This window comes from Aquarana catesbeiana, linkage group LG04, assembly GCF_042186555.1.
Source record: "Aquarana catesbeiana isolate 2022-GZ linkage group LG04, ASM4218655v1, whole genome shotgun sequence".
In the NCBI taxonomy this organism is placed as follows: Eukaryota; Metazoa; Chordata; class Amphibia; order Anura; family Ranidae; genus Aquarana; species Aquarana catesbeiana.
Window position 1 is genome coordinate 40,363,177 of NC_133327.1, and position 19,406 is coordinate 40,382,582.

Sequence of the window (19,406 nt, forward strand, 5' to 3'; positions counted from 1 at the left end):
GGGAGAGATCAGCACAGAGCTCATCTATCCATAACACAGTTCCTCTGCTGTGTGGAGGGGCGTGTGTTACTTTCCTCCAATCAGCTCTCACACACTGTAACTGCAGTCTCTCCACCCCCTCCTCTGTGCTGCTGACAGATGAAGAAAGAATTTTAAAATGATCCGCACTTTTGAAATGGTTTGCAGAGCAGAATACTGCAGATAAACAAATAAAACCTGTGTAGGAGGATTTGTTTTATCTCTGTGTATCACCTGGGGCTCGGAAGGAAGAGGAGCGGCCCCTGAATGCCGCACATCTAGAGAATCCTACGGAGGTGGATGGAGGGACAACCTCAACCTGGACTCGGAGTCCAGGCTGAAGCACGAAGCCTGAGTGGCACACAAAGAACTAACCTATCACCTGAGGCTGTTTACTTCACCGGGTATATGAGGGTTTACAACCACTTTAAAGTGGCTGTAAACGATCCCCTTGTAAAACAACCCATTCAGTTTAAAATTGAGATTAAGTGCAAAACATTTTTGTATAGATATAAAAAAAAAAAAAAATTATAAATATATTTTTTCCCCTTTTTTATACGGGATCACATAGCCTCTGTTCTCAGCTGCATAAGAGCTGGGGGAGGAGAAGCAGCAGCACACCGAGCTTCCCAGTGAATGGCTGTGCAGGGGGGGGCGTGTTAGGTCATGTCTGGTCATTGGAGGAGAGTACACGGAGTTCCCAGCATAGCTAGGGAACTGACCACGGTGTGCTCTCCTGCTTAATGTAATCAGTTTTCAATAGGAAAGAACGGGAACTAGCATTAAGAGCAGGGATTTCACATAAACTAAGCCATACAGATAAAACTGGATACTTTCTCATACAAGTACATGGTACAGAAGTAGACTTTAGGTGGACTTTTTAGGCACCACAAAGAGTCTACTTTTCCAATTTGTCTTCAATTAGGATGTGGTGCCTGTTGTTCCACAGTACCACAATGTGGGGATGCCCATCTTTAAATTACATGGTACAGAAAGCACATATCAGTAATAAGAAGTGGTGGGTTAACAAACGCTTTAAGCTGGCCATAGATGGGTACAATTTCAAATAGAAGTTCTTGGGAAAAGAAGGTTCTAAGAAAGTTCATTCGGTTTTCTCTTATTAGTGGGTCAAAGAGGATATACACATAAAATTCAAACAAGCTTATTGCATAGTTATAAATCACAGACTTAAAATAGTTTGGGAAGTATAATCCCAATTTAATCAAGATAGTGATATATACAAAAGCTATTCAAAAGCTTCTTTGCCTGAAACAATCCAAGAGGTTGACACATTTCACATATATTGCTTCTTCAGGACCTTGTATCCTTGGAGACAAAGAAGAATAGAATAACATTTAGAGGTGTCAGATGCAGGCAGTAGATGCTAGATGGTGGCAGCCACCGGCAACAAGATGGAAAGACAATATTTCACATAGCCCAAGTTCTAAAAGATTAGCACTTCACAGAGCCAAAGTGACCCCCTCCTATGCAGCCAGTAACGCCACTTAGCCCCTAGCTACTAAACCCCTTTCAACCGTGGTGCAAGGAGCAGGTTGGAAAAAATGTCTGGAACAAACACATTTCTAACAGCGTATGCTGTTTTCATTTAGTAAAGTCCATTCATTTCAAAATCAAAATGTTAGAAGCAAATACAATTTTTATGAACAACAAACGAACCTTCTGAGAATTTTCATACAAAATTTCCTAAAATTCTTTCTAAGAATTTTTGTTTGAAATTCTATCCATCTATGGCCAGCTTTACTCAATGCCCTATTTCCTCCTTTGTGATGTCACTCAACATTGTCTCTAATAACAAAACAAGTGGTGGTTGACTTGATTCCAATCTGTAGTTATGCAATATTGGCTCCAGGACATTCCTCACCTCTGTCCTACGGTACCTTTATCTTCACTATAACAGACAGGCAGTAAACATTATCCAAGCCTGACTGCTGACTATTCAAGTCGTTGCTTACATGTTTCTTTGTATAATCTATTTCTAATAAATTATAGCAAAGTTTGTTTTGACTTTAAATCCAAATGTATTCTGCACATGGGGCATGTATACAAAGTACAAACATGCTTTTAAACTCTGTTAGAAGCCATAGTGTAAAATTCTTTTTCAGCACAGTAAATCACATATAAATTCTGTCCAGCTTGGACTTCTGTACAGTATGTGCCATGGTTGCGGAATCCCCGTGGAAGCTGGAAATCATTGTAGAGGACACTGCTAGTACAGTGATTGCTTCCAGGTCATGTGCCAAGCAGCTGCTCTGCTACATAGTTAAAGCGGTAGTAAACTGCATAATTTTTGTTTTTTTAAGCCCTGCAAGGTAAAGGCATAATGTGCTAGTATGCATCACATACTAGCACATTATCAAATACTTAGTAAGCCCTCCAGCTCCGCATTGTCACAGCTGACAGGCACTTCCATCTTCACCCGGTCTCCCTTCCAGGTTCGCATCCTCCAGCTCTCTGATTGGCCACGCCGCGATGACGTCGCGGACTGCGGGATGAAACTCTGAAGGGATAGCACAGGTATAGGCATGGGTGACAACACCGGCTGTAAGTGGCTCCACTTTACTTACAATGGGTCTACCCAGGGGGTTTTCTTTATTCTTCTGGATCTATGGACTTTTTTAGGAGCATCAGGGAACAAATACGTAGCCTCTTTTTTTATTAACTATATTCTTTTTCTTCCCTTCTTGACCCATTTTTTAACATTTTTCTTCCGTTTCTTAGTAGGGTGTTTAGGTAATTTTGTATACATGCTTTCTTCTTTCAAAATCGTCATCATCTCGTCCTAATCACTTTTACTGTATGTATCGGCGTATAACATGCACAGGCGTATAACACGCACCCTAATTTTAAGAGGTGAGTTTCAGGAAAAAAACTTTAAATAAACAACTTTGAGTTAAAATAAGGGTCAGTGCCCATCTGCAGCCTCCTCATCTCCCATCAATGCAGCCTGATCAATGTCCATCCATCTGCAGCACATCTCATCAATGCAGCCTGATCAATGCCCATCCATGTGCAGCCCATCTCATCAATGCAGCCTGATCAATGCCCCTTTTTAGCCTCAATGCTCATCTACAGCCTCACCATCGATGCAGCCTGGACAGTACAGAAAATCACTGAGCCGTCATCTCCTGTTAACTCGGCTCTCAGTCACACACAGTCCCGTCTCCACCATCGTCATTGGACCAGCTCCTGTGATAGACAGAACACTCGTCCAATGCCAGTGGTGGAGGTGGGACTGTGTGTGTTACGTGGCAGCTGAGTGAGAGCCGAGCAAACAGGAGATGACGAGTCATAAATTCCAGCGGCGTTCGTCCCCCTCCTTTCCCTCCGAGGTACGCTGTCGGCGTATAACATGCACCCGTGATTTGTTCCTATTTTCAGGGGGAAAAAAAGTGCGTGTTATACGCCGATAAATACGGTATTTACGATTAATATCCCCCCACCCCCCTCGTCCGCAAGCCTAATTACAGTACAGAAAACAACAAGGAAAATGAGATAATACAATCTCAAAAGGCTAATGTTCATGCGCATTAATATATATCTATTGAACCTTTGTATTTAACACAAAAAGTACAGGTATGTAAGCTGCTGTATTGTATACATACAATGGTTGATAGTAATGACAGACTAGAGAAATCTGTGTCTAGAACTAGCTATAAGTTCAGATGGAGATTAAAGCTAGCAGGTATGCACACATGTTGGTCTAACTCAATTGGTGGAATTCCTAAGTGCCTATTGCAGAGAACTGTGTGTTACCCGCAAAGTATTGAAGGTTGAACTGAGAGAACGGAAAATGCTATAGGTTATGAGCGTCCAGGGGGGTCAATGCAGTTTTACGCTTCTAGGGTCTTTGAGCCAGAGTTCCCAAGCTGTGTAGAATTCCTCAGTGGTTAGTTTATGGTCACGTCCTGGATGGTTGGTGGTTGTAGACATTTCCATTTTTTAGCCAATGGCAGAAGTGCTGCAATGAGTATGTGGGTAGGTATGGTTTGGAATCATCTGGGCCACATGGGAATTGTTAATCCGAGTAGGAGATCCAGAGATAAAAGTTTGGTTGTCATGGGGATGACTGATTTTAGTAGGTTTTGCATTTGAGTCCAAAAGACTTTAAGGACTGGGCGTTCTCACCATATATGGAAGTGAGTTCCTGGAAGTCCGCAATTTCTCTCTATAAGTGGGAGGTGTTTGGGTAGAACTTCGCAGTTCTGGTGGGGTGTGTAGTACCATTGCTGAAAGAGTTTTTGTAGAGATTCCCAATGTGTGTTGCAATGGGAAAGTTGTGAGGGTAGGGATAGTGCTTTGCACCATTGATCTGTTGATGGGGCAGAGGGTATAAGTGTGGACCATTTTGGTATTTGGTTTTGGATGGATTCTCCTGAGGTTTGTTAAAATAGACCATAGATGTGCAAGATGCCTTTGAGTTGGTTGTTATTCGATACATAGTATTTTTAACAGAGGGGGTACGATTTTGTCTTGCGCAATCCAGTGTATTTTAGAAAGTAGGGATCTGATCCTAAGGTAAACGTAGAATGATCTGGGAAATAGGTCATATGTGTTTTGAAGACTTGCAAATTAGCTTAGGTTTGATGAGGTAAAGAGGTTTCCTAGGGTACATATGCCTGCTTCTGTCCATGGCTGTATTTGTAACTCTGATAGTGTAATTGCAATGGTTTCAATTGGCAAGTATGCCAAAATGCTATTATGTAGACCTTTCAACATCGGAGGGAGAGCTGTCCAAGATCTCAAGGAAGCTGTTATTGTATCCAGTGGAAAGTACAGTACCTAGTAGTAGGGGCTAAAAGTGATGCACCAAGGAACCTTTTCGGATTTCAGTCAGTACCACTGATTTAATTTGTTTCCAGTTTGATTGAGTGGATGGATTTCACCAAAGTTTGCTCTGTAATATAAATGTATATTGGGTGCTCCCAGTCCTCCCATGCAAGTTGGGGTTATTAAATTGGCTCTTTTTATCCTGAGGTGTTTCTGATGTCATATGAAGGAATTAAGTTTCGTCTGGAGAGTCTTTATTTGTGCAGAAAGAAATGGTACAGGTAGAGTACGAAAGATATAAAATATGTGGAAGCATGAGCATCTTGACTTGAGCAATTCTGCCATCCCATGATACTAAAGAGGTGGTGTAGGTCTTTGGTTATTCATTGAAGCTTTTCCAAGAGGTCTGCTAGATTTGAGCGTAGAAGAATTTTGCTGGATGAGGTCATACAGATTCCTAAATAGGATAATGACGAGTCTTGTGACCATGAAAATGGTGAGTATTTTGTGATATTTTTTGTGGTATCCTTGTCTAAGCCTAATGCTAGCATGAATGATTTACTGTGGTTTACTTTGTATAGGGATATAATGCTGAATTGGTCTACAATGCGTTGTACCTCAATTAGAGAATGTGTAGGGTCCGTAAGAGCTATTATAACATCATCCGCATATAGTCCGATTTTGTATTCTGTAGTGCCAATGTTTATGCCTTTGATCTTAGGTGTAGAGCGGATTGTTTGAGCCAGGGGTTCCATAACCATGGCATAAATTAAAGGTGGCAAGGGCATCCCTGTCTCGTGCCATTTGTAATGTTGAAAGGACTAGACACTACACCCAATGTCCACACTTTCGCACTCGGTGCGGAGTATAGACTGAGGATGGCATTCAGGAAAACACCTGTTAAGCCAAACTTACACAGGACCGAATGCCTTCTCTGCATCCAGAGAAAGGAGCAGAGAAGGTGTTCGGGTATGTTCTACTCATTGAATGATATCCACAAAACGTTGGGTCCCATCTGAGGTTTGCCTGCCTGGTATGAAACCAAGTTGGTGTATGAGATTGGGCATAACTGTGGATAAGCGGAGGGCTAAGAGTTTGGCATAGAATTTCATGTCTGTGTTTAGTAGGGATATAGGCCTATAATTTGCTGGAGAGTCTGTTGATTTGCCTGGTTTAGGGAGGGTCACTATTAAAGCTTCTAAAAGATTCTTTAGGGATTTTTCCAGTGTTCGCATATTAGTTATAGATTGTACATACGTGAGGGGAGAGGATGTCACTAAAATGCCGGTAATATTCATTGGGGAACCCATCCAGTCCTGGAGCTTTGTGCAGTGGGAAGAATTTTGTAGTCTTATGGACCTCATCCCAGGTGAAAAGGGTCCCTAAAGATGCTAGTTGTGTGGGGGATAAAGGGAGCTGTATGGATAACAGAAAGTAATCAATTATGTCGGAACAGGGAGGGGTGGTATCTTCTGACTCCTGCAAATTATATAGCTTGGCATATATCATTGCGAAGGTATTGGCTATGTCCAGGGGATTAGTCATGTGCGCTCCTTGAGCATTTAGGAGGAAGGGGATTTTATTGCGGATTTGTCGCTGTTAATTTGTCTAGCTAGAAATGCTCCAGGTTTGTTGCTTAGGGAATAGGAAGTTAGCTTTATTTGTTTAAAATAATAGTCAAATCTTCGGTGTAGAAGTTCCCCTAATTTGCATTGATGTTCCCTGAGTGTGTTAGAGGTAGCTTGAGTAGGGGAGATTTTGTTAGTTTGTTCTAAGCTTTTGATCTGATGTAGTAATGAGGCTGCTTGTCGTTTGAATTCTTGAGCTCCAAATTTAATAAGCAGACCCCGTAGAAAAGCCTTGTGGGCCAACCAGACTATATATTGGTCATTGACAAATTCACGATTATCCCTAAAGAAGTTCCTAAACTCGGATTTGATTTGGTTCTCATATCGATGGTCAGGCAATAGGGATGAGTCCATCCTCCAGATGGAGTGGGTGGATGGGCAGGACTGGAGGAACAATTTAACAGATATAGGGGTATGGTCTGACCATATAATTAGATCTGCACTCCCCATGGTTCACAATTAAAAACACCCTACACCTCGTGTTACCTCCACTGCGCTTCTGGATAAGTGAAAAAAGTGCGTGTCTAAGACAAGGGGATGTACCGTATAGGCCACTTTCTCTTCCCATCTGGCCCATTAACGCTAAAGCAATGCCTAACTAAACTCAAACTCCCAGATTCAGAGAGGTTTAGATTTGCTCAGATATCCCATTTCCTTGCCTCCCTAATGAAGGGACAGGAACTCCCTCTGGAATTTACATCTTATGAGCGTTGGTGCGGTCAAGCACTTGACACAAGGGGGGGAATTTCTCTCCTTTATGCGTCCCTTGTGGAACCCTCCACAAAATTCTCATACATGGACTCGTGGGAAAAGGATCTGCAGGAGCCCTGGAGCCTGGAGGAATGGCATCGGAGAGGATCCACAGCCTTTAAAGGTATTCTAAATATAGCATTAATAGAAACTAATATAAAAGTTCTTATGCGATGGTACTTAGTACCCACCAGACTTGCAACTATGTTTTCTTCTGTCTCCCCGTTATGCTTTAGAGGGTGTCAAGCCCAGGGCTCTATGATCCATATCTGGTGGGAGTGTCCGAAAATAAGAGGTTTCTGGAACAAAATATTCACATTAATCCGTAAAGTAACGGATCTTCCCATCACTAAATCAGCCCAAGTGGCCTTACTCAATGCTCCATCCCCTAAAACAACAAAACACTCTCAAAAATTAATTGCCTTTATGCTACTAGGAGCTAAGGCTACTTTAGCCAAAGCCTGGAAGCAACCCACAGTGTCTTTCCAGGCTGCCAAAAGAAAGATTTCGTGGATCATGTCACTTGAAAAAATAGTCAGCTCTATGACGGACACCTCTAAGTCATTTGAGGCGACTTAGGAGCCCTGGGCTAGACACCTAGGCATTTCCCTTATCCCAGGTATTCAAATGTCTCAGCCTAGTTGAATCGCATATTTTAAAGGGGCATAATAATAAAAAAAAAAAAAAAAAAAAAAAAAAAAAAAAAAAAAAAAAAACCTTGGACTGGACACAATCGCATCCCCCATGACAGCGAACTCTTTCTTCTTCTTCTTATTCTTCTTCTCTTCTCCTTCTCTTCTTCTCCTCTGTCTCTCCATATATTATTGTTATGTACAACGAAATGATTCCAAGTTAGCAGTGTAACAGTTATGTTTTACTTTATGTTTACATAATGACAGAATCTCTCTTGTCACCATCAGAATGTCTTTAATGAGCCCTAGCTTTAGACTCAGAATGGAATCCTGCTGGTTGAAGGGTATCTGATGGAAGGGTCTTCTGGCCTCATTAGGGATCATTTATCCCCACCTCTTGGGCGGTGGCAGGTCCCCGGGGGTGGGGACAGTAGGTTTTCTGGGTTAGCCTCAATGCCCTCCCTGTGGTGGGTGGAATCCAAACACAGTATGTTCCCGTTAGGGGTGTTGGGATTGTCAACCCAAACAGGGGATATCAACTTTAATGTTTCCTACTGTATCAACTGCTACTGTATTCGATCTTGAACCTATGTTTGCTTGCGTTATACTTGCATATTTACTATCCCATACTTACAAGGGATTCTTCCAACATTCCTATGTATCTTATGTTCATCAATGTACTGCACTGCTCTTTAATAAAGCTATAAAATTAAAAAAAAAAAAAAAAAAAAAAAAAGTGCGTGTCTAAAAAGGTCAATCCAAGAGTAGGAACCATTGGAGTGGGAATAAAAGGTATAATCTCACTCAACGTCATGCGTACACCTCCAGGGATCATATAGATCTTCATTGTTAATAAATGAGGAGAGGGCTGATGATCTGCATCTGCCGGAATTGAATGAGTCCAATGCGGGGTCTATGATATAATTGAAGTCACCACAGATGATTAATGGAGTATCTTTGTAGGGGCCCAGTTTGTTCCCAATCTTTTTATAAAATTTACGTTGGGCAGTGTTGGATACATATACATTTACCAGGATCAGGAGGTGGTTATCAATAGTAGCTGATAAGATAATAAATCTACCTTCGTCATCTGTTTCAACATGGTGTAAGACAAAGGGAGAATTTGGAGCTTATAGCTTTCATTACTCCACATATTTTTTTTAATGGCGTTGGCGAAAAAGTAATCATGGGAGTATCTTTTGTGTGTGCAAGAGGGAGGTTTAAAGGGGTTGTAAACCTTTGTGTTTTTTCACCTTAATGCATAGGATGCATTAAAGTAAAGAAACTTCTGGCAGTGACCGGCCCCCCAGCCCCTCTGTTTTACTTACCCGGGTCCCATAATTCCCTCGGTGGAGACACACTATCACTCTCTGCAACAGGGTCCTGGCTCTTGATTGGATAGATTGATAGCAGCGCAGCCATTGGCTCCCACTGCTGTCAATCAAATCCAATGATGGGGGGCGCGGCCGAGTCTGGCATTTGTGTCTATGGACGCAAATGCTGGACTTGGAAGCGTGCCTGCATGGTAACCCCTCGGGAGAGCGCTTCTCCTAGGGGGTTATTTGATGTGAGGAGGAGCCACGAGAGCCGGCGAGGGACCCCAGAAGAGGATGATCAGGGCCACTCTGTGCAAAACGAGCTGCACAGTGGAGGTAAGTATGATGGTTGTTATTTAAAAAAATAAAACAGGAAGGTCTACAATCAATCACTTTAACGTTAGAAAAGTGGGTCTCTTGTGCGCAAAGTATATCTGCGTTTTGGGAGATCGCTTCTTTCCATAGAAACAGAGAGTTAAGCACTTAATAGAAGTAATGTTGAGGGGCATATTTTGAGATTCTGGTGACTGAGCCACTGAGGTTGAGTGAAACAAGTAGAACTGTTTGCTAGAAAATACGGCTGTTATTCTTAAACGATTTAAGTAGTACAATAAATTAATGTTTAATAGAGACACCCTTCACACAGGAAATATGGCAGTTGGAAGAGAGGTAAGAATTACCGGATACAGAAGGTGATATAGAGCAACGTTCATCTAAGTGTGCTTAGCACACCATTCAGCTGGGGGTAAACTGGAAATCGAACAGTTTGCCCAGGCAGGATGTTACTACGCTTGGGACATATGCTTTTGAGGAAGCCGTTATCCTGCTTCAGTGGCGGACGCAGAGGAGAGGAAGAGATGGTGTGGTTATGTGATGTCTGAGAAGGAGCAGGGATGGGTAACAACCCGAGTTGATTAGTTTCTTGTATCCATCTATGGGTGTCAAGATCGGGACAATTTTCTGCTGATAAGTAACCAGTAGTTTGGTGGGGTATTCCCAGCGGTATGTAATTTTGCACTTTTGTAGGATTTACAGTGGAGCAAAAAAGTATTTAGTCAGCCACCAATTGTGCAAGTTACATATAGTTACATATAGTTACATAGTAGGTGAGGTTGAAAAAAGACACAAGTCCATCAAGTCCAACCTATGTGTGTGATTATGTGTCAGTATTACATTACATATCCCTGTATATTGCGGTCATTCAGGTGATTATCTAATAGTTTCTTGAAGCTATCAATGCTCCCCGCTGAGACCACCGCCTGTGGAAGGGAATTCCACATCCTTGCCGCTCTTACAGTAAAGAACCCTCTACGTAGTTTAAGGTTAAACCTCTTTTCCTCTAATTGCAATGAGTGGCCACGAGTCTTATTAAACTCTCTTCTGCGAAAAAGTTTTATCCCTATTGTGGGGTCACCAGTACAGTATTTGTAAATTGAAATCATATCCCCTCTCAAGCGTCTCTTCTCCAGAGAGAATAAGTTCAGTGCTCGCAACCTTTCCTCATAACTAAGATCCTCCAGACCCTTTATTAGCTTTGTTGCCCTTCTTTGTACTCGCTCCATTTCCAGTACGTCCCTCCTGAGGACTGGTGCCCAGAACTGGACAGCATACTCCAGGTGCGGGCGGACCAGAGTCTTGTAGAGCGGGAGAATTATCGTTTTATCTCTGCAGTTGATCCCCCTTTTAATGCATGCCAATATTCTGTTTGCTTTATTAGCAGCAGCTTGGCATTGCATGCCGTTGCTGAGCCTATCATCCACTAGGACCCCCAAGTCCTTTTCCATCCTAGATTCCCCCAGAGGTTCTCCCCCCAGTGTATAGATTGCATTCATATTTTTGACACCCAAATGCATTATTTTACATTTTTCTACATTGAACCTCATTTGCCATGTAGTCGCCCACCCCATTAATTTGTTCAGGTCTTTTTGCAAGATTTCCACATCCTGCTGAGAAGTTATTGCCCTGCTTAGCTTAGTATCATCTGCAAATACAGAGATGGAACTGTTTATCCCATCCTCCAGGTCATTTATGAACAAATTAAATAGGATTGGTCCCAGCACAGAACCCTGGGGGACCCCACTACCCACCCCTGACCATTCTGAGTACTCCCCATTTATCACCACCCTCTGAACACGCCCTTGTAGCCAGTTTTCAATCCATGTACTCACCCTATGGTCCATGCCAACGCACCTTATTTTGTACAGTAAACTTAAAAAGATGAGAGAGGCCTGTAATTGTCATCATGGGTATATCTCAACTATGAGAGACAAAATGTGGAAACAAATTGAGACAATCACATTTTTGAAAGAATTTATTTGCTAATTATGGTGGAAAATAAGTATTTCGTCACCTACAAACAAGCAAGATTTCCGGCTCTCACAGACCTGTATCTTCTTCTTTAAGAGGCTCCTCTGTCCTCCACTTATTACCTGTATTAATGGCACCTGTTTGAACTTGTTATCAGTATAAAAGACACCTGTCCACAACCTCAAACAGTCACACTCCAAACTCCACTATGGTGAAGACCAAAGAGCTGTCGAGGGACACCAGAAACAAAATTGTAGACCTGCACCAGGCTTGGTGTGAAGAAATCAACTGTGGGAGCAATAATTAGAAAATGGAAGACATACAAGGCCACTGATAATCTCCCTCGATCTGGGACTCCACGCAAGATCTCACCCCGTGAGAAAAATGATCACAAGAACAGTGAGCAAAAATCCCAGAACCACACGGGGGGACCTAGTGAATGACCTGCAGAGAGCTGGGACCAACATAACAAAGGCTACCATCAGTAACACACTACGCCACCAGGGACTCAGATCCTGCAGTGCCAGAGGTGTCCCCCTGCTTAAGCCAGTACATATCCGGGGCCATCTGAGGTTTGCTAGAGAGCATTTGGATGATCCAGAAGAGGATTGGGAGAATGTCAGATGGTCAGATGAAACCAAAGTAGAACTGTTTGGTAGAAACACGTGGCTGGGTCTTTCAGCATGATAATGATCCCAAACACACTGCCTGGGCAACGAAGGAGTGGCTTCGTAAGAAGCATTTCAAGGTCCTGGAGTGGCCTAGCCAGTCTCCAGATCTCAACCCCATAGAAAACCTTTGGAGGGAGTTGAAAGTCCGTGTTGCCCAGTGACAGCCCCAAAACATCGCTGCTCTAGAGGAGATCTGCATGGAGGAATGGGCCAACATACCAGCAACAGTGTGTGACAACCTTGTGAAGACTTACAGAAAACGTTTGACCCCTGTCATTGCCAACAAAAGATATATAACAAAGTATTGAGATGAACTTTTGATATTGACCAAATACTTACTTTCCACCATAATTTGCAAATAAATTCTTTCAAAAATCAGACAATGTGAATGTCTGGATTTGTTTCCAGTTTAGGTATACCTATGATGACAATTACAGGCCTCTCTCATCTTTTTAAGTTGGAGAACTTGCACAATTGGTGGCTGACCTGAAGCAGTCACTGACAGTCAGGTGCTCTTTTTTCCTGCGAGTTTCACTAGTTGTACCAGTAAATTTAGAGGCCACAATGTCCAATCGAAGGTACACTAGTGAAGATGCCTACACGTTTCTGAGCATGATAGATGAGAGTGAAGAGGAAGTCACCCATCTGTCAGATTCAGAATACGATCCAGTAGACAGCAGCGGCACCCTGACTGATAGCTCTGATGACAGAGTAGTTGTCCCTGCTAAGGTCAGGCTTACCCAACCCCGTTCTGCTGTTGTTGAAGTGCAAGAACCGCAGAGCTCTCATATGGAGCAGAGAGCCAGTACTAGTGCCGCTCATCCTTCTGGTGAACTGGAAAGCACTAGCAGCCTAGTACACCCTGGTCGTACAACCAGCAATGCAGTATCACGTGGTGATGTGGCGAGTTCCATAAGTGCAGTTCAAGCTGGTGCGGTGGCTAGCACAAGTAGTGTCCCGCAGCCACCAAGAAGACAAACACAGGCCCATTGAGCCCATAGCGCCCTTCCTGCTGCATTTGCCAATCCTAATTGGGAGTCCACCACCTCTGCAGCACCCGTACTTCCCCCATTCACTGCCCAACCCGGAATTCAGGTGGAAACAGTTGATTTTACGTCACTTGATTTTTATTCACTGTTTATCACAGATCTCTATCGGTTTATTGTGGACCAAAGCAATTTGTATGCTGGTCAATTTATCGCCACTAATCCCCAGTTGACCCTTGCCAAAGATTGGAGACCTATCACGGTCTCCGAATTTAAGGCCTTTCTGGGCCTATCCCTCCTCATGGGCATAACTAAAAAAAGTGAGTTGCGGTCATATTGGTCCACTGACCCAATTCAGCATATGCTTGTGTTCTCTGCCTCCATGACCAGGGCTAGATACAAGCTGATCATGCGATTTATGCACTTCAACAACAATAAACTCTGTTGTCCTCAGGATGACCCTGAATAAGATTGCCTCAACAAAATTCGGCCCCTCGTAAACCACTTCAACCAACAGTTTGCAGCCTTGTTTACTCCCGATCAAGTTGTCTGCGTTGATGAGTCCCTGATTAGGTTTTCGGGTCGCTTGTCATTCAAACAGTATCTTCCCGGCAAGCGTGCCAGATATGGGGTCAAGATGTATAAGCTCTGTGACTGAACTAGTTTTATGGTTTACGAGGGAAAAGTCAAGTGGAGCCGGAGACCTGCCCAAACTACATAGGGAGCGCTGGTAAGATTGTGTGGGACTTGGTGTCACCCTTAGGGGTACCACTTGTACATGAACAATTATTACACAAGCGCGCCACTTTTTAGTCACTTGTTTGATCATGGAACTGGCGCATGTAGCACCGTGCGATCTAATCGCCGGGGCTTACTCCAGCGGCTTGTAGATTCCCATCTAAGGCTGGGGAGAGAGCCTGCTTGAAATGTAATAATTTGTTTGCAGTGATGTGGAGGGATTCACAAAATGTTTTCGTTCTGTCCTCCCTTCATACAGATACGACAGTCCAAACTTCTACGGCGACTGAATTCGACCTTAATTTAGGAGGGGTGGACCTCAATGACCAGTTGATGGTGCCGTACTTAATTGCCCACAAGGCCAGTGTCTGTATACTTTTTCCAATTGGCTCTGCTGAGTGCTTATGTGCTATAGAAAGCATTAGGACGAACTGGATGCTTCCTTAAATTCCAGGAAGAGATCGTCACAGCCCTTCTGTTTCCAGATGGTGCAGTGCCCCACCTTCCCAACACAAATGCAGTGAGGCGGCTGCATGAGAGGCATTTTCCGTATGTCCTCCCTGGTACCCCTACCCAACGATCACACACCCGCTATTATTGTCCCTCCTGTCCTGACCATCCTGGTCTTTGCATTGGTGAATGTTTCGAACGCTACCACACACTAGTGGAGTATTTGTGTAGGGTACAGCACGGCACAGTCTAGGGTACACTTTCACAGGGTCTCCAAAGATGTCATCGCATTTTGAGAGACCTGGAACTGTTACAGTTACAAATAAAAGTGTGAATAAATAAATAATATATAAAATTAAAAAAGCCAAAAATAGTTGGCTTTTTATTGCTCTCTCTCTATTGTTCTGCTCTTTTTACTATGTTTACTATGTTTTATCATGTTTTCTTTCCAGGTATGTAATTCTTTTATACTTTACTGTGTTTTATTGTTAACCATTATTTTCTTTTCAGGTACGCCATTCAGCTGCAGCACTGATTTTTTTTTATCTTGAGAGCAACAGTGTTTGCTCTCATGATACGTAAATCAGCGACTCCAGTGCTTTAGTAAGCGATTTCACCACCACAGTTAAAAAAAAAACTGTGCATGTAAGCCCATCATTAGAAGTGGGTGGATGCAGGGCGGTATTCTAATGGTGCGCATACCCACCGATCAATATCTTTTTTTGTTCAGCCCGCGTGAAAAAAAATAGAACATTACAATAATGCCTACAGGTTTAGGCATCATCTTGGTATTCTTTTCAGCCAGTAGTTGGCTTTTACAAGCAGTGGGAGGGAACGTACCCTCCCCCCTGTCCTCCCGTCATCTTCCTTGGTGTTCTCGGGCTCTCCTGTCCCACTGATAAGCTGATAATGCACCCGGTGGCTCCGCCAGCTGACCATAGAGCTGATCGAAGACCTTTATGGCCTAAGAAACCGGAAGCTACAAGCATTTCATGACTTTGGTTTCGCCGGATATAAACAGCGCTATTGGGAAAGCATCTCATCACACTAATGTTGGTATGGTCAGATGCTTTGAGGGCAGGAGAGATCTAGAGTCTAATAGACCAAATTTTTTAAAAAAAGTATCTGTCACTACCTATTGCTGTCATAGGGGATATTTACATTTCTGTGTGATAACAATAAAAATGAAAGGAACAGTGTAAAAACTAAATAAAAAAAAGCAAAATAAATAATCTGTCCCCCCCGTACTCATGCGCAAAGGCAAGCATTGGTCTCGTGTCATATGTAAACAGTAATTTTCCACATGCATGTGAGGTGTCACCGCGAACATCTAAAGTCTAAATCTAAAGTCTAATGCCGCATACACACGGTCGGACTTTTCGTCTACAAAAGTCCGACAGCCTGTCCGACAGACTTCCGGCGGACTTCCGGCGGACTTGCAGCAGACTTTCTAACGAACGGACTTGCCTACACACGACCACACAAAAGTCCGACGGATTCGTACGTGATGACGTACACCGGACTAAAATAAGGAAGTTCATAGCCAGTAGCCAATAGCTGCCCTAGCATGGGTTTTTGTCCGTCGGACTAGCACACAGACGAGCGGATTTCGGGGTCCGTCGTAGTTACGACGTAAAGATTTGAAGCATGTTTCAAATCTAAAGTCCGTCGGATTTGAGGCTGAAAAAGTCTGCTGAAAGTCCGGAGAAGCCCACACACGATCGGATTACCAGCCAGCTTTAGTCCGTCGGCGTCCGTTGGACTTTTGTAGATGAAAAGTCCGACCGTGTGTACGCGGCATAAGTCTAAATCTAAAGCGGTAACCTGTAAAGGCTTTTAAAAGCTAATAAAAATGTATGTAGTTTGTCACCGCTGCACAGTTGTGCGCAATTTTAAAGCATGTCGTGTTTGGTGTTTGGTATCTATGTACTTGGCATAAGATTATCCTTTTTACTTTATCAAACATTTGGGCATAATAGTGTGTTTTAGTGAATTAAAATTCAAAAAAAGTGTTTTTTTCCAAAAAAATTGCGTTTGAAAAATCGCTGCACAAATACAGATACACTCTGAAAATTTTTTTGCAACACAGACCATTTTAATCTGAAAGGCCTTTGCTTTAAAAAAATATATAATATGTTAGGGGGTCCGGAGTAATTTTCTAGCAAAAAAAAAAATGTTTTCCATGTAAGCAAAAAAAAAAAAAAAAATGTCAGAAAGGACTTTGTCTTCAAGTGGTTAGAAGAGTGAATGATGTGTGGCATAAGCTTCTAAATGTTGTGCATAAAATACCAGGACAGGTCAACCCCTGCCACCAAATGACCCCTTTTTGGAAAGTAGACACCCCAAGCTATTTACTGATAGGCAGAGGCATAGCTTAAAGCCTGTGGGCCCTGATGCAAAAGTTGAACTGGGCCCCCCCCCCCCACTACCACTCGCAACTTTCATTGTGCGCCAAGATACTTCCACCGTGCCAAGATATTCCAAGTGGCTAAAGAGTTATTTCAGACCTTTATTTACGTATTGAGAGAGTAATTCAAATGAATTGGGGACATATGTCAAAATGTGGACAGTTCAATCTTTTGAATGCCCTGTAAAGGGGTATGCAACCTTAGAGAGGTGCAGATCTACCTGAACAATGTGGAAGAGATCAAAGATCACTGGAGTTAGGCAAGAGGTCAGTGAGCGCTATGTAGTGACAGAGAGGCCAGTGAGCGCTATGTAGTGACAGAGAGGCCAGTGAGCGCTATGTAGTGACAGAGAGGCCAGTGAGCGCTATGTAGTGACAGAGAGGCCAGTGAGCGCTATGTAGTGACAGAGAGGCCAGTGAGCGCTATGTAGTGACAGAGAGGCCAGTGAGCGCTATGTAGTGACAGAGAGGCCAGTGAGCTCTATGTAGTGACAGAGAGGCCAGTGAGCGCTATGTAGTGACAGAGAGGTCAGTGAGCGCTATGTAGTGACAGAGAGGTCAGTGAGCGCTATGTAGTGACAGAGAGGTCAGTGAGCGCTATGTAGTGACAGAGAGGTCAGTGAGCGCTATGTAGTGACAGAGAGGTCAGTGAGCGCTATGTAGTGACAGAGAGGTCAGTGAGAGCTATGTAGTGACAGAGAGGTCAGTAAGCGCTATGTAGTGACAGAGAGGTCAGTAAGCGCTATGTAGTGACAGAGAGGTCAGTGAGCGCTATGTAGTGACAGAGAGGCCAGTGAGAGCTATGTAGTGACAGAGAGGTCAGTGAGCGCTATGTAGTGACAGAGAGGTCAGTGAGCGCTATGTAGTGACAGAGAGGTCAGTGAGCACTATGTAGTGACAGAGAGGTCAGTGAGCGCTATGTAGTGACAGAGAGGTCAGTGAGCGCTATGTAGTGACAGAGAGGTCAGTGAGCGCTATGTAGTGACAGAGAGGTCAGTGAGAGCTATGTAGTGACAGAGAGGCCAGTGAGCGCTATGTAGTGACAGAGAGGTCAGTGAGCGCTATGTAGTGACAGAGAGGTCAGTGAGCGCTATGTAGTGACAGAGAGGTCAGTGAGCACTATGTAGTGACAGAGAGGTCAGTGAGAGCTATGTAGTGACAGAGAGGTCAGTGAAAGCTATGTAGTGACAGAGAGGTCAGTGAGAGCTATGTAGTGACAGAGAGGTCAGTGAGCACTGTGTAGTGACAGAGAAGTCCTTCATGGCAATGACAAGGACCCCTCCTTCCCCCACCATCCTGGAGATGACATGTTCCCCCGGCCCTGATGCTGCTCAAATTAACACAAACAAATCTGGGGCCCTTCAGGAGGTGAGGTTAAGAGATCTTTCACATAACTTTTGACTGTGTGAATGTTGGTAGACCAGGTGCCTCACATGAGAGAACACTCCTCACACAGCAATGTGCATGTCCTACCTGAGTTAGTGAAGTCCTGTCCTGGCTTACAGGTGCCTCTCTCCTCCTTTCCTCGCTCTGTGTCTGTGTGGCAGCTCACTGACTGTTCCCCTGTCCTTGTCAGCACACTTCCAGGCTGGCAGCAACAAGCATCACATGTCCTTGTCCTGGATCCTCTTCTCCAGCCAATGAGAGCGGACAGGTTTGGTCTCGGTTGAAGGCAAACTAGAAGCTCTGGAGTGGAATACAGAGCTCGGCACGTACCCTGTGTGACACAAGGTGGATCCGACCTGGATTCTGTTTCTAGGATTTTGTGATTGCAAAATGCAGCATGTACAATGACAAGACACAGCACGGAGTTGCGGGCCCCCTGAAACTGAACGCGGGGTTGCTGATATTCCATGGACTCAACATGCCTATTTTATATTTTGCAACAAGTTTCGGGAAAATGACAATAATTTTATTTTTTTCACAAAGTTGTCACTAAAATATATATGGTGAGTACAGGGATGCCACGTGTAGGACTTTTTGGGAGCTTAGCCGTGTACAGGACCCCGAAAATCAATCACCGCCTTCAGGCTTTCTAATGACGTAAAATGGTGATTTCACGCCTCATTACCCATCACAGTTTCGGAGACCCTAAAATGTCAAGATATTACAACCCCCCCTAATGAACCCATTTTGCAAGTAGACACCCCAAGGTATTTTCTAAGAGGCAAAGTGAGTATTTTGCAGCTCTCATTTGTTTTGGAAAATGAAGAAAGAAAAGGAAAATTTCCTTTTGCTTTTTTCAATTTTCAAAACTTTGTGACAAAAAGCGAGATCTGCAAAATACTGAACATGACTCTCAGCAAATAGCTTGGGGTGTCTACTTTCTAAAATGGGGTCATTTTTTTGGGGGTTGTGCTATCTTGGCATTTCATGGCCTCCGAAACTGTGATAGGAAGTGAAAACATAATTTCCTGGTGCATCAGCATGACAGCATACATATGGGGTTGTGACTCCACCCCCACAACCTGATAGGACTTGTTAAAAACAAATCAAAGACAGACCCGGCTCACAGCATTCTCCTTTTTTTCCTCACCTGATCAAGACTGGAGTCTCGAGGTATCCCTTACCGCTTGTTGCCCCAGCCAGGTTCAGCCTCTCCTGGGTGGAAGTCCCTCCTGTACAGCCTCTAAACAAGCCTATATTGTTGGAGCCCCATTCTGGTGGTCTGGGGGGGGCACATTTCAGCCTCTCCTGGGCAGAAGTCCTTCCTGT

General features: G+C 43.6%; 1 protein-coding gene across 4 annotated transcripts in view; it reads right to left on the reverse strand.

Moving 5' to 3' along the window:
* Nucleotides 1–18,320, reverse strand: part of LOC141139188 (cytochrome P450 2K4-like) — a 116,547-nt gene extending 98,227 nt beyond the window's left edge. For 3 of the 4 annotated variants that reach the window (XM_073625102.1, XM_073625099.1, XM_073625098.1), the window contains exon 1: nucleotides 18,165–18,318. The gene's annotated coding sequence lies outside the window, so the exon portion shown is untranslated. Of the gene's footprint in view, nucleotides 1–18,164 lie in introns of all 4 variants that reach the window. The other variant, XM_073625100.1, reaches the window with a different exon arrangement.
* Nucleotides 18,321–19,406: the final 1,086 nt, after the last annotated feature.